Below are 16,686 nucleotides of genomic sequence, written 5' to 3' on the forward strand. Positions count from 1 at the left end.
CAAGTGACCCTGTTCCTGATAGAATGAAGCTGAGGAGGTGGTTTAAAATCCAAGCTTTTAATAAATAAATGTTTCTTGTTGCATAAAAGTTGTAACCAGTGGTCTACTCAATGACATACCAAGTGAGCATAGAACTATTTATTTCAGCACACACCAAGTTATGATGATCCAAAACATTCTGAAAAAGTCAAAGATGCGAAACAGAAAGCATCACCCACACACTTTAATTTAGGCAGTATCTGAAAGAAACAGGCAGAGGCCCTCCAATGGATTTTGCTGTTAAAGAATCTACATGATAAACATTTCCATGTCATTTTCTGCACTAGGCCAAGACCTTTTGCAGTTTTTAATCTTTACAAAGAACAGTCATACTGATATAATAAATAAGAAAAACATCCTCCCTCCTCCACCAAGAAAGTATGCCTAGGGACAAGAATTAAAGGTTAATTAAAATGACCAGGCTATAATAACCTCTATTCACGTCACATCCTGGAATCAAAACTGTTTAGTGTACACAATTTTTTTAAAATCCCAAATGGTCGAAGTTGTTTAACTGGAATTAATTAATGATCTTCTCCACAGATGAAAAAAAAATGCCCATGTACCAGCATTAACAGCCACATACCATCACCTTGAATGGAAATTTTGGCCAGTGTAGAATCTCTAGACACCAATAGATCATTATAGAGGCAAATCTGAACCGATTCCCAGAGCAGCAAAATTCCATTCCCCTTCCACCTCATTTTTTTTTGAGAAGTCATATTTGCTCTGCTCCAAATAATTTCCAATGGTCACTTTGACTTTCACCCACCCTTCCCAGAAGTTTTCGTTTGAATGAACTGATGTTTTGTCTCATCAATCCAAATTTCATGGCTAGTTTTGAGCCTTCACATACATCTGCAGAACGAGAGGCCAACAACTGGTGAATCTTTCCAAACTCACCATGCATGTTGAGATTCCACGAAACTCTGCATCAGAATAAGTGGAATAATCTCCGGTCAATTTATTTTCCCTCAACCCCACATTATGACAGTTACACCCGTCAATTTTCCATGTTGGGCTTGATATATGCCAAGTGATAGAGACCCCTTTGTTTCCACATAGTCCCTGAAGCAGCCGCCTTAATGGCTGGTTCTGCAAAGTCATAAGTCAGCTTTTTATTAGACCCCAATACAAAATTAATTGCACGTAATCAGATTGAAAAGTGCACCAAAGTCTCCGGATGCAGTGATTACAGTAAAAACACAGAAATGCTGGAGGAGCTCAGCAGGTCCATTGAAGGTACAGATAAATACTGTAACTGAGCCCTTCAAGGAATGGGATATGTATGGTGAATGTGTGAGCGTGCACACATACACTGCCCCAACCAAAAGCCATGGATGAATTGAAGGATTCACAACCTACTGAGGGCAAGGTCGATGGTAAACACCAGTAATCCAGATCTCCACAGGAAGTCCAGGTATAGCCTAGGGAAGACCATCTTGGCAGCAGAGGCAATTCCAAGGGAAGCTAGAAACAGCTATGGTGCAGGGTGACATCATAAATGGCTGTGATGCTTCATTGCCCGATGAGCTGAACATCTTTTATGCTCACTTTGAAAAGCAGAACTCAATGTTACTTTCAAGAATCCCTGCAGAAACTGGTGACTCTGTGATAACTGTCTCTGCAGCCAATGTCAGAACATCTTTCCAGAGAGTGAAGCCCCGTAAGGCGTCAGACCCCCGATGGTGTACCTGGCAGAGTACTGAAAATCTAGCTGGAGTGTACATTGCTGCAGCCAGAGGTTCCCACCTGCATCAAAAGGGCATCAGTGTTAAAGAGAACAGCAGAAATTGGCCAGACAGGGACAGAATGGTGATTAGAAATATCTGGGGATGAATTAATTTCTGATCCAATCAACAGGATAGTCTGGCTTGGAGGATTAAGATGGGAGTGCTACACCCCAGATATCTGCAAAACAGGAGATGACTTGTGATAACCCTTATGCAAAAAGATCTAGCAAAGGAAGCCAACTTTTGTTCTGTATGATAAGGTTGATCTATATAAACTGAGCCAACTGGACAATAGGGGTCAGTCTTGGGGAATAGCTCACTGTGCAGGTGACCTATAAACTAGCGACTGACCCAGAGCTCTGTTAAGTTTTATTCGTGTGCTGTGTAATAAACTGACTGTTGAACCGAAAAAAAAAAAAAAAAAAAAAAAAAAAAAAAAAAAAAAAAAAAAAAAAAAAAAAAGGGCATCAATGTCCAAGAAGAGCAGGATAAGCTGCTTCAACAACCATCGCCGAATAGCACTTGCATCGACTATGATGAAATGCTGTGAGAAACTGGTAATGTCCAGAATTAATGCAGACCCAAGTAAATACCTATACCCACTGCAATTCACCTACCAGCACAATCGTTCCACAGCAGATACAATCTCACCCTCTCCACCAAGCCCTGGATCAACTAGACAACAGCAACACATTCATCTTTTCATCCACGACATCTCTTCTTTCAACACCATCATCCCCTCAATGCTGTTCAGCAAGCTTCAAAACCTGGGCCTCTGCACATCCCTCAGCCATGGGATCTTCAATCGGAAGACCACAATCAGTATGAATCGGAAACAACGTCTTCTCCTCACTAACAATCAAGAAATGCACTTCAGGGGTGCAGGCTTGATCACTGCTCTATTCTCTCTACATCTATGACCTAATTCAAATGCCATCTCCAAATTTGCTGATGAGCAGAATTATAAACGGCCATGAGAAAACATATAGAAGTGAGATAAATCAGTTGGTTGAGTGGCGTAATAACAACGAGTCCAATGTGGGAAAAACTACAGAGCTCACTGATTCAGGAGAGGGAAAATCAGGAGTACACAAATCAGTCCTCATCAAGGGGACAGCAGTGGAAAGGGTAAGGAACTTCAAATTCTTGGATGTCAACATCTCTGAAGATCTCTCCTGCGACTTCATGTCAATGCAATCATTGAGAAAGCTCACCAGTGGTTATACTTAGGAGTTTGAGGAGGTTTAGTATGTCAACAAAGACTCTTACAAATTTCTAAGCAATAACATGGAGAGCATTCTGACTGATTGCATCAGTGTCTGGTAGGTCTCCTCACATTATCAGACAGTTCCCACACCAGCAACTTTATGGCTTTGATTTTAAACCTGAACTCCCTGATGACCAATCTTGGACCAGTATCAGTTGAGATGTTCAGAAATACTCAATCCATTTCTTACAGAGTTTGTTCATCTCTGCCTCCTGTTAACAAACAGGACCATCTCCATTTGTGATTGGAGACATCTTAATTCAAGTGGATTCACTACCTACTTCATAAATGATAGTTATTATAAGTGATAGTTATTATAAGTGGGTCAGCATTGATTCTTCAACCAGCCAATCTTCACTTTTTAAAGAGCACAGAGATACGGAAGTTGCAGAATTTAAAATTTTAGAATGTCACACAGTTAAGGCTATATTTTTTTTTTGATATACAGCACAGTAAATGGCCCTATTGGCCCAAAGTCCTTCACCACTCAATTACACTCAATTGACCCACAGTGTGGGAGGAAACCGGAGCACCTGGAAGAGACCCATGCAGATACGGGGAGAGGATTGGAATCCCAGTTACTGATGCTGTAACAGCTTTGCCTAACTGCTACACTAACCGTGCTACCCTATTTCAATTACAAACAGCACTAAAAGTATCAGAGAACAAAAGGGATAATCAAACAGCAACCCATTGCAGAAAACAAGCAAAAATAACTTTCATTATGCAAACTGTGAGCCATCTGCAAATATGTAGTTCAGAACAAACCAAGGGAGCCCAATGCCAGTCAGATGTTGTACATTTCCAATACCAAGAGAGCTGTTGGAAAGCCTGACAGATCCCAGCTAAGAAAGGCAGAGCAATAACACACAAGCCTAGACTTACTTGCAAAACATGATAGAATTTAATAGGCTGTCAAATAAAGTGATTGGGGAATTTGAAATTTAAAGATAGTCATCAGCTGACAGGTTTCTCTCTTTTCTGCAGAACTACAATCCTTGAGGCAATATCACTGGAAGCAAAGCAATAAGAATCATTTCCCCAGTAAAACGCTGCACTTTTATGTCCACACCTCTTCCGCCACCCTCATTCAAGGCCCAAAAGAGTCGTTCTAAGATTCACCTGTGAATCTGCAGGGGTTATCTATTGCACCCAGTGCAACCTACTCTACATGGGGTGGGGGTTACTAGATACAGATCGGGCTGGGGTGGGGTTGGAGTTGGGGGTGGAGAAAAAATATTGCATTATTGAGCCTTTTAGTTATGCTTGTTTTTTTCCCCCAAGAAGAACATCTTCTTACTTACACTTAACCAAATGTTTTTTCCTTAAGCTGCTTCAACTGACCTCCAACCCCCATCATCATGTCACTTCTGATTTCCCCAACTGCGCACATTGCATGCGGGGAAATGTAGAACAAAAACACAAGCACATAACAAAAATATCTATATTCAGCAGCTTTCAGTCTCTGAGGTGGTTTAACAGTCATTTTTTGTCTGCTATGTGTTTCCATCAGTATACTGCTTGTATTTGCTGCATTAGACAATGTCGTTCTGTAGACTTTTCTTCCTATGCTGGACCCTTTTGCGTGCTGACAGGTGACAGGTCATGACTAGGGGTTGGAACTCGTGGTGGTAGATCCATGCAGTTTCTTCTCAGAGGAGTCCCTCCCTCTGTCTGGATCTGGTAGGAATGTGGATCTACTTCCTCTTGCACATATCCTGGCATGGCCCAGGTGATCTCGGATTCACACTGGAACGCCAGGCTTCAGTAATCTTGTCATGGTACTGTTTCTATTTTATTTTCACTTTCATTTTAGCCTGTTTGACCTTGTGTGCTTCCTTGGGCCACAGATTTTCCCGTATTGGAAGGTTGGTCTGCATGCGTCGACCCATCAGCATTTGGGCAGGAGGAAGGCCATTCTGTCGTGGTGCACTTGTGTAAATCATTAGACTTCTGTGGAAATCTCTCATCCATCATGTGTTTTCTTCATGAGGCTCTTCACCACCTCCACAGAACTCTCTGCTAGGCCATTAGACTTTGGGTGATATGGGCCTGAAGTTACATGTCGAAACACCCCCCCTCAAGTATTGGCAAAGGACTCAAAAATTGTGGACCATTGTCTGATACGACTTCACAAGGAATCCCATGCCTCGCAAAAACAGTTTTCATGAAAGTGATAACTGCTTTGCTCGGTGTTGACTGCAGTGTTGTTACCTCCGGGTAACTGGAGAAATAGACTAAGTACTATGTGACTCTTCCCATTACAGTCAAGCAAATCTACTCGAACTTTGAGGTATGGCCTGTCTGGTACAGGGTGTGATGTAAACAGTTCTGCTTGAAGCAATGGTCTGGCTTGTGCCTTGGTTCATTCTTGGCCAGTACATTGCCTCTCAAGCTCTACATTTGCATTTTTCCTCACCAAGATGCCCTCATGCACCTTCTGCAGTATTTCCTTGCGTAGTAACACTGGAATCACAAACCTGTTCCCTTTGAAGACCATATTTTTACAATTGACAGTTCATCTCTGCATGCCCAATAATCCCCAATACCCAATGGACAGTCATTCTTAGCCACCAGCCATCCTTTCTGTATTTTATCTTTGAGGTCTTTCGCTGTTTCATCTGTTTCTGTGGCTTTCGTAATCTGCTCTGTTCTATCCTGGGATACCTGAAGTGAGGTGACCATCATGTCAACATAGGCCTGTTTCTCTGCATTAACCTCTTGGTCACTTTTCTTTCTTGTCAACTGCTCGAGACGGTGCATCAGCTGCAAACATGTATTTTCCTGGCGTGTAAATCATTTTCATATCATATTTCTGCAGCCTTATCAATGTGCGCTGTACTGTCATGGGACAGTAATTCAGTGGTTTGGACATAGAGATCAGTAATTTATGGTCTGCCCCACTTCAAAAGCTTGTCCAAAAATATATTGATCGATTCTTTCACATGCATAAGTGCTAGCAAGAAGCTCTTTCTCTATCTGTGCATAGTTGGCTTCTGCATTTGTTAAAGACCTTGATGCACAGGCCACAGGTGGCCATGTGTCCTCAGGTTCCTGCAGTAGTACTGCCTCCAAGGCCATGTCGGAATTGTGTTACAAGAACCAGCACACACACTTCACTTTGTCTGCTGCAACTGCAAGGACCTTCCCAGGGGTCAACAACTTCAATTCCAGTTACCATTCCCACAATGCCATAGCCATTCACAGCCTTGCATGCTGCCAGATTGAGGCCACCACAAATTGGAGGAACACCTCATACTCCATCTTGGGATATGAGGGAAACGGAATCAATACAGACCTCCAATTTCAGTAAACTCTTCACCCACCTTCTTTCCCCTCCCACATCCATCTGACCTGCACTTGTATGTATTTGCCTATTGGCACTGTGAGTTGGCTGAGTTTCTCCAGCACTTGTGTTTTAACTAGAATCACAGCATCTGCAGACATTCTTGTTTCACACCTTACCTACTCGTCACTCACTCCATCGTTCCTCTTGATCACCACCCCCTTCCTTTCTTTCCTATCAAGTGCATCTTGCTGAGTTTCTGCCCTCCCCCCCGCCCCATCACCTCTTATCCTTCCTTTCCTTCCCCCTCCCACATGTCAGCCTGTGCCCCTCCCCTTTAGGCTACTGCCCAATTTTCAGCATTCCTGATGGAAAAATCAGAGCCTGAAACATAAGACTGTTTATGACTTTCCATGGATGAGGCTGGACCTGCCAAGTTTCTCCAGCATTTTGTTTGTTCTTCCAGTTATCCAGCATTTGCAGCTTCATTGCATGTCGTGAATTTCCTGGCTCAGTATCAGTGTCAACTTCATTATAGTTATTAATAGCTTAACCTCTGAATACTTTTGACAAGAGGTAACTAGATCAAAATTATGCTGGTACCAAAACCTTAATTCATCACAGTATCAGTTCAGAAACAGATTATAGTACCCTGATAATGACAAGTCATTCAGTAGCAAAGGCAGAAGATAATGTTAATTTCAACTGCAGCCTGCTGTTCCCACCCAACTCCTACTTGTGTGGATTTAATTACTAACTGAATGAATACAGATGTAATTATAAAACAATGCAACACAAAGATAAAAATGGCAGTGAATTAAAAGGCTTCAATTAGCAATTACAACAGGCAGAAAGGATGGGCCCCACAGCAAATCCAGCTGTCGTAATAAAATTGCAATGTCACTATAATGTACGCAGAGCAGGTGGGATAGAAATAAACTAATTCCATTGAGGTAGATGTTGAGGAATATAAACAACACTCAGCAGTATATGGCTCCGTGACATGTTTGCACTGTACAAAATAAACAGGCAAGCTTCAATTAACCACAAGAAATCCAACCTCATCAGTATGCAAAAATAAAAGCTACCATGGCATACAAACGTTACTGAAAGATTTTTTTTCTAAAAATTAAAGTTTAAAGAATGTATAGTGTCAACCTGGAAATCAGAAAAGAGCCTGAGAGTACAGCAATGGTACATAGAAATGAATAAATGTATTCCATTGGAAAAAATAACATAATTTTAAAAATAAAGTCATGGTGTTTGAACAAATTTGGGAACCGTACATGGAACACAACAGAGAGGGCCTACCGTGGACCTCCACACCCTAAAATGATAGAATGAGAAGAAGATGAAATTAATTGAACCAATGTGCAAAAGTAGATGACACAATTTTCTGGTTTATTTTCATTGTGTGATGACATTGTTTAATGGGTTTATTGTATTGTATATGTTGAACGTTGAGGGGGTAGGGAAGGGGGTGGGAAGAAGGGAGAAAAGGGAGCAAATTACACTGTGTATATTCAAGAGGGAAATGTTTGTGTGAATTTTGGTTAATATGGTTCATGGTGTGAAAATTTTTTAAAAAGACAAAAAAGTTGATAGCTTATTTTAAATAACTTGAATTAACTTTCAGCACAGCCATCAAGGTGCATGTCCCAGGATTGTTGCATCAAGACCTCAATCCACCAATTTTTCCATCCAAAGTTTTGCCCGAGTGAAATTGGCTGAGTATTAGTCTTTTCCGGTGTCTTCTCCTGTGGTGTGCAGGGTGAATCGAGTTTCCCATGAGATGGATTGCATTTGTCATGTGCTGTCAAGTAGTGCAATGTCAGTGGTCGGTGCATGATCAGACTAAGTCGGGAGGAGCACCAACCGAGGTGCAGCTCAAGCAATGGTGCAACAGACTCAAGGGGCCACGTGGTGTACACCCATACTTCCTTTTAACCAACCCAAACAAGTTCCAATTGTGGCTGGTTAATTAAACCGAGCTGGATAATATCAAAGGCATTGTAAGAAAGCATCTCACAACCAACTATAGTATTTAAGGTGACTTTTCTACAAAGCTTAAGCAGATAACTTCAAAAGGATCTGTACCAACACTAAAGGAAGTCATTTGCTAAGTCTTTCCAACAGTGATACAATAGGCTTCCTTCATTGTTAACATCTCCACACAACGGAGATGAACATAGAGGTTTCAAATGACTCCAAAAAGATGAATATATTAAATTCAATGTTCTTCCAGCAATGATTTAGCATGATCTTCCTACTTCTGTGATAATCCATCTCGTTCATTTGCATTTGTGCCATTGTGAGCGAGATAGGTGAAAGAATGGGGAGTGCAGTGAACAGACAGATCAAGGAAACCCTAATCTTCAGAAATGTCCTCAATGCAAAATAATATCAACCTCCAAGTTGCGTTATCGGTTCAATCTGTTGCTTTTTTAATGAAACAAGATAACTCAATGTCAGTAACTCTCCAAGTACATGCTGCTGTGCAGGTCATCAATTTTGGAAGGAAAATAATATATTGGACTACTATCGCAGCATATTGTGTGCAGAGAAACCGGAGAGTGCCTGTACAAGAACTGCAGATGGCGATCCCGGTGGAAAATGCCTTCATTACTGGAGGCATTACATTGAAGACCAGGGAGGTTCTGTGGCAACTGTTAACATAGCTGTTCAGGTGAGGACACCCCTGAAATACATGTGGAATTCCAGATCTTTCTTCAGCAGGACAGAGGCAGATTCCAGAAATAAAGAGGATAACTTGAGAGATTGAACAGCCAGGAACTGAGTTCAGATGGATGAGGAAGGGTGGTGGGGGGTGAGTGTTGACATTTTAGACATACTAAATTATAAACTGAATAGATGTTTCCACTGGTATGAGATGAGAACTTGGGGACATAGCCTGAAGATTTTTGGGGGCGGGGGGGGGGGGGGGGGGGATGAGGGAGTGAGTAGATTTAAGAGATGAGGAACTACTTTTCCCAGAGAGTAATGAATCTGTGGAATTCTCTGCTCACAGAAGTAGAGGCAGCCTTGTTAAAAGTATTTAAGACTCAGATAGATTTTTGAATAGTAGAGAAATTAAGGGTTCTGGGGAACAGATGGATAAGTAGAACCAAGTCCACAACAACATCAACCACGACCTTGAATGACAGATCAGACGTGACCGGCCAGATGACCCTATTCCTTCCATGCTCCTAATTTCTTGGAAGCAGAAGCAAAGTGTGCTGAAAAAATAAAATGCTAAACAGCATGTTGCGTGGTAAGTGGGTTGGGGGTGGTGAGTGAGGAAATTGGAAACCCAACTTGGGACTTTCCTTCTCAAAGCTTAAAAATGATTTAATTTCCAGTTAATTCGCACCAACAGATGTTCAAATATGCAAACAGGGGGAGATTTAATTCAAATATACAGAAGGCACGGGAGCAAACTCAGTTAAAGAAGGAAATCTGCTCATGCTGCTAGCGGTCCATTAAAGTGCTGGAGATAATCAGAAGTTCACACAGCATCTGGAGAACCTCCTTTAGGGCTCAAGGCTGCCTTTTACTTTCTTCAGATGCTGTCGCCTGCTGAGCTTCTCCAGCACTTGTGTGTACTGTACAAAGCAAGTTCAATTAGAACAAAATATTTCAGCATGAACTTGGCTGCTGATCAATTTACAGCTGAGATTAGAGATAATGTTCTTTGATTGCTAACCATTAATAGAATCAGAATGCCCCAGTCCATTGATGGAAATAAAGCTGATGTACATGGTATACTTGCCTCAATCCCCTACACCGACAAAGTCCTCCTGCCATCCCCTGAAGGGCACTCGACACTTCCTCTTGATAAGCAGTCTTAATTTCCTCAGATTCTCTCACATGAAGGGCAAATCTTCCAACATTCCTTTCTGCTCCAATCACTACTGCTTTGGATGCCACAGAGAAACCAGCCTCCAATGCCCCTCTAGAATCTTCATTCTCACCATGTAACTGCTTTGTAGTTTTCTCAGCAATCTGCCTCATCCTCGGTATGTCACCGAACACTCTAAAATTTCTACAGGTGTACTGTGGAGAGCAATCTATCCAGTTACATCACTATCTGGTTTGGAGGTGTCAATGGACAGGACATGAAAAAAAGTCCAGAGTTGTTAACTCGACCAGCCAATCACGGGCATCAGTCTTCACTCCAGCGACAACATCTACAAGAAGCGGTGTCTCATGAAAGCAGCCCCTATCCTTAAGGACCCTCACCACCCAGGCCATGCCCTCTTCATTCTGCTACCGTCAGGAATAAAGTACAGGAGCCTGAAGACAAGCACTCAGCGGCACAAGGTCAGCTTCTTCCCCACTGCCATTAGATCCCTGAATGCACAATGAATCACAGGCACTTCCTCACTTTTTCCTATTTCTTGTACTATTTATTTTTTAAATGTATTTTTTAAGCAATATTTGTACTGTAATGCTGCCACAAAATTCAACAAGTTCCGTGACACGTTCATGACAACAAATTCTGATTCTTTGAACAAGTGTGTACGATTCGTCATTGTCTCACCATCAAACATCACAGCAGCAGGTTTTTACTTTGCTGTCTTCAACTGAAGATGCATCCCATCCTGACCATGCAAGCCCCTCTAGATCCACTTCTAACAATTTTAGCCCATATTGCATGAAACAGCTCTTTTGCTCAAACCCTGACATTAGCCCCTTCCATGAAAAAAATGGTACAAAGCTTTGTTTCCCCCCAAATCAGCCCCATCTTTCCTCTTACTGTCCAGTGTTCACAAGCAATCCAAGGACCAGGTGAAGGTTTTCAGACCAATTGTATACAATGACCAGCTCCCTTGGAGATGACCATGAATTAATCCTTTTAATAAGCTTTCCGAAAACACCTTTTAACATGCATTTAATTTCACTCAGTTGCCAGACTCTTTCTCAAAATTAAACAAAGCAATTAATCTATTTTTTGTTAAGATTAGATCCAACTTTATTGTCATTGTGCCAAGTAAAATACAAAGCCAATGAAATACAATTAGCATCCAACCAGGTTAAAAAAGTGCTAGATACAAGTAACTACTTGTACGACAGGTCATTGTGAGTGTGGTGCCACTCAGTGCAGGGGAAAAAGCTCTTCTTCAGTCTGCTGGTTTGAGAGCGAAGGCTCCTGTAGCATCTACCAGATGGAAGAAGAGTAAAAATACAAGATTCTTTCATAAATTCAATTAAATGTGTACCTGGTGGAAATACTCACGTGCAAACGTGCTACAGTACTAATTTGACTGGGAGAAATATAGATCAATTTAGACCTGAAAGTTTTAGACAGAATCCAATCGTGGAATCATATTCATGCAAGATATTTCTATTAGTGACTGATAACTTTGCAGAGGGAGCCAAAAATTGGTGGCATAAATAGAAAAAAAGGCTGTCCAAGGTTCAACGTGAAGTAGATCAACCTCAACCATTTTGTTTCCCACTTATGCTCAAAGTTCGTGGGCCCCCTGCCCTGTTGAGAATGGGTGATCTAGACGGGGCGGCAAGGTCGGCAAAGCGGTTAGCACAACGTCTTTGCAGTGCCAGCGATTGGGACCGGGGTTTGAATCCCGAGCTGCCTTTAAGGAATTTGTACCTCCTCCCCGTGTCTGCGTGGGCTATCTCCAGAGGCTCCAGTTTCCTCCCACCATTCAAATGTACCGGGGGTTGTCGGTCAATTGGGTGGCACATGCCCATGGGCCAAAAGGGCCAGTTACCGTGCAGTATGTCTAAATTTTTAGAAAATTTAGATCAACTGGGAAAGCATCAGAGTTGTACAGCACAGTAAATGGGTCCTTTGGTGCAACAGGTCCCTGCTGTCTATCTTAGCTCATCCCATTTGTTGATGTTTGGCTCATCTTTCAGGTGAAAATAGGCTCTGCAGAACAGTACTGCGTCAAATTTAACCAATACCATCTGGCTGCATATGGTCTATTCTTTGCTTGTTCACATGCCTGACAAAAAGCCTCTTAATCATTGCTGGTGTATCTGCTTCTACTGGCAGCATATTCCAGGGACAAATTAATCCATCAGATTCAGAACATATTAAACCATGAAACACAAAAGCAGTCTATTGAATGACAACGTCAAGATGATATTGAAGTAACTGTAAATGTGTGGAAAAGAAAAAGTGTATATCATGGCTATTGTGATTTATGGTGTGAAAAATAAAAAAATTAAAAAAAAAAAAAAAAAAGATGATATTGAAGTACAATTTATAGGACAAATGATCAAAAATTTGCCTAGGTTAGTAGTGGATTAAAAAATAGCAGCAGAAGATACATTTGAGAGAGGAGAATCGATATATTTGGCTGAGATTAGGCAGGGTGACATATTATGATAATTTATGGTGCTGAAACCTGAACACAACAGGGGATATTAGTTATTAATAATTAATTCAACTTAAAGAATTGAAGGGAGTTCAACAGCCATCAAAGTGTCATCACTGAGAGAATAGCTGTGTAAAAATGTATATCAGGTGTTCTCAAGACAAGTCAGTAATCAATTACAGAGGAGCTATCCTAAATTGAAAAAGCAAAGGCCAGCTTATTTCTCCCAGACCAAAAAGAAGTTTTCGATTCCCCATATTCCTCTCAAATATGCATCCTGGGAATTGCATATGCACAGGCAATCTTCCCCAAGGTGGCATTTTATGTGAAAATTTAATTGACAACTTAGTAGGTCTGTGGAGAGAGAGAGAGAGAGAGGGGGGGAGGGAGAGGGGGGTAGTTATCGTCTCCCCGACAACCCCAACTCAAGCAGAGTGGAAGATAGCACGATAATGAGTTTATTGCCATGTACAATGGCAGATGGAATTTAATGCTGATAAGTGTGAGGTGCTTCATTTTGGTAAGAAGAATCAGAACAGGACATACGTGGTAAATGGGAGGGCATTGATGAATACAGGAGAGCAGAAAGATTTAGGAGTAAAGGTACATCGTTCCCTGAAGGTAGAAACTCACGTGAATAGGGTGGTGAAGAAGGCTTTTAGTATGCTGGCTTTTATCAATCATTGCATGGAATATAGGAGTTGGGAAGTGATGTTGAGATTGAATAAGGCATTGGTGCGGCCTAATTTAGAGTTCTGTGTGCAGTTCTGGTCGCCTAATTATAGGAAGGATATAAACAGAGTGGAGAGAGTGCAGAGAAGGTTTACCAGAATGTTACCTGGGTTTAAGCATCTAGAGTACAGGGAGAGATTGGGCAGATTAGGTCTTTATTCTTTGGAGCGTAGAAGGTTGAGAGGGGATTTGATAGAGGTATTTAAGATTATGAAAGGGATAGACAGAGTGGATGTGGATAGACTATTTCCGTTAAGAGTAGGAGAGATTGAAACAAGAGGACATAAGTTAAGAGTTATGGGGCAGAGGTTTAGAGGTAACATGAGGGGGAACTTCCTTACTCAGAGAGTGGTAGTGGTGTGGAACGAGCTTCCGGGAGAAATAGTGGCGGCAGAGTCAATTTTATTATTTAAGAAAAAGCTGGACAGGTATATGGATGAGAAAAAGGTGGAGGGTTATGGTCATTGTGCAGGTAGGTGGGACTAGAGAGGAGTGTTTGGTTCGGTGCGGACTAGAAGGGCCTAATGGCCTGTTTCCGTGCTGTAATTGTTGTTATATGTTATGTTACGCAAGTACAATGCTTGCATGCAGCCAAAAACGGTTACCTTTGTACAAAGCCAAAGATATTAGCATACATTATATTTATTATCCCCTCCTATACTGAGGTTAACAGAATTAATATTTCCAATTCCAGTTCATAAAAGAAGAATGTGGCATTTCAATAGGGCAAGTGGATCTGTCTTTTTGTGATCCAGAGTCATTTAGGGTTAAGGCAGTATGGGGAAGATCAAAAGACTGATAGTGTGGAAAATACTATTCTTGATCCTGAAGGCTTCTGCAAAGGACCAGGGAGAATAAATTTAGACCATGGTGATGGGGGTCCTTTACAATGCTGGCTGCTTCACTGAGATGTCTTAAATAGACTGGAGGTCAACGCCTGTGATGGACCTGGCTACGTTTGCCACTTTCTGCGGCCTTCTATGTTCCTAGGGTGTCAAGTTTCCAAACCAGACTGTGATGCGGTATATATTCCACAATGCACCTGTTAAAGTTCACATTTTTATGATGTACAGACATTTTAGTTATGAGAAAAAGCACCACTGATTTTTTTTTTAATTAAGTACAGAATTCCCTAGCTTTTCAACCTGTGTTAAGGAAAAACCACATGTTCACTCAAAACAGGCACTGGGTTCCTTCCAGACAAACTAACTTAGCATTTATTCAAAGCCATCATCCCAAGCCTCCAAACTAAACTGATGTTTGGCTGACACTAAAACGTGCTTTGCACTGAACAAGATTACAAAGATGTTAATGGGCCACAGATCCTACCCAAAACTGACTTAACAGCATTACATGAATAGCCATCCACAGTTATCCGTTGTTAATAAGTAGCCGCAATCACGCTGGAAGTGCTTCCCATTCATCAATAGTTTCCCGGGCACCCGGCAGCTGATTACGGTATCTGTAAAACCGCACAATTGCTGTCAATAACCACAGGACTCACACAGCAGTCAGTGCGAAGGCACTGGCAAGGTTCTGTTCTGATCATACATACCTCATTCTTGAAGCTTCCTTCCTCCCTCTAAATATTAATCAGTTTGATGTTATTGTTAGACTGATAATTTATATGTGCTAATTAAAAGCATACAGAGTGCAGATGTTGAAGTGGATTAGAAGCGACCTTTCCAGACAGCAACTTAATTTGTATGCAAGAACTGAAATCTATTTGAGTTGACTTGTTCATGTGAAACACTTGTTTCCATTTCTTAAGAAAGCACACCCTTAGATGTGTTAAGACATGGAACAATGTACTTCAAACAAATTCAAAGAGACGTGCTTATCAATTTGTAAGACAGTGACTGACAAAAAAATTGCCTTAAATATTGTATGGGTTCACTGCTTGTCCTTCCATCTTGACAGAGGGGTCAAACTATCACACACCTGTCGAAGTTTGATGGAGTATTCAACAACATGCCAAGTTCAGTCTTCTCAAAAAGAGGGATGGGTGTGCACTTCTTCATGATTACATCAATGTGCTGGCTCCAGGAGAGGTCCTCAGATACATGGACTCCAAAAGAATTACAGGGATTAACCCTCTCCACAGCAATCGCATCAATAAGGACAGGTCCCTATGGCTCACCTTCCTGAAATCAACAATATGCTCCTTGATCTTAGTGGCATTGAGTGCAAGATTGTGGTTCTGAACTGCCCAACCAGATTCTCAATCTCCATCCTGTATTCTAACTCATCATTTCCCGTTACTCAGCAGCAACTGTGGTGTCATCACTGAATTTACAGACTGCATTGGAACTAAACTTGAATGCCCAATCGCACGCAGTTAAGGAAAAGATCAGAGGTTTAATCACGCGGCCTTAAGGTGCCCCTCAGTTGATGGTTAGTGAGAAGTTGCCAATCCACACACTGCCGATAAGGAACTCAAAAATCCATTTGCAAAGGAGTAAGACCCAGATCCCTTAGTTTGATCAAAGGTTTTGATAATATTAATGGTGTGGAACCCTCAATTGTAATCAATGAACACAGATGTTCTTGTGGTCCAGCGATCTCACCCAGACCAAAGGGCCAGTAAAATTGATCTGACGTGACAAGAAGCAAACTGAAGTGCATCCAGGTCCTTCCTGAGACACTAGTTGATTCATTCCAATAGTAAGTCTCTCAAAGCACTTCATCACGGTAGCAGGGCCACTGGCCGATAGTCATTGAGGGAGGTCACCTCATTCATCTTGGATGTCCTTTTGAAGCAGGTTGCAGCAGCGAGGTTGAAAATATCTGCAAAAATCTCCAGCCAGATGGTTCACACGGGTTTTAAGGAGGTGGCCAGGTACCGTCTAGGCTGGAGAGTGATAATTCAACCTCCTGAAGTTTGTTTTCATGTCAGCCTCAGAAACTGGAAGCGGGAGTCACCAGGGGCTTCTGAGGATGTATCATTATTTTTCCTATTGGCATGAACATAGGTTCACCCTGGAAGAGGTGTATCGCAGTTCGATGCTTACTACCTTGTTTCGCCCAATAGATTTCACATTTATTGTCAGAGTACATACACAACATCACATACAAACACAAGATTCTTTTTCCTGCGGGCAAGGCAGAATTGCCACTTATTGTACTGCAAAACAAACTGTACACATAAACAGATAATGAATGTAAAAAAAACTCACTGCACCATACAGAAATTTTTTTTTTTTTTTTTTTTAAATCAATAAAGTGCAAAAGTCAGTGTCCTTAAGTGAGTTTCTGATTGAGTTTGTCGTGGAGGAGTCTGATGGT

The 16,686-nt window shown here is 41.6% G+C and overlaps 1 protein-coding gene across 2 annotated transcripts in view; it reads right to left on the reverse strand.

The window, feature by feature from the left end:
* Positions 1–16,686, reverse strand: part of inpp5f (inositol polyphosphate-5-phosphatase F) — a 153,380-nt gene that overhangs the window by 93,975 nt on the left and 42,719 nt on the right. The gene's annotated exons all lie outside the window — the stretch shown is intronic.

The sequence above is a fragment of the Narcine bancroftii genome, chromosome 10 (genome assembly GCF_036971445.1).
Source record: "Narcine bancroftii isolate sNarBan1 chromosome 10, sNarBan1.hap1, whole genome shotgun sequence".
NCBI lineage: Eukaryota > Metazoa > Chordata > Chondrichthyes > Torpediniformes > Narcinidae > Narcine > Narcine bancroftii.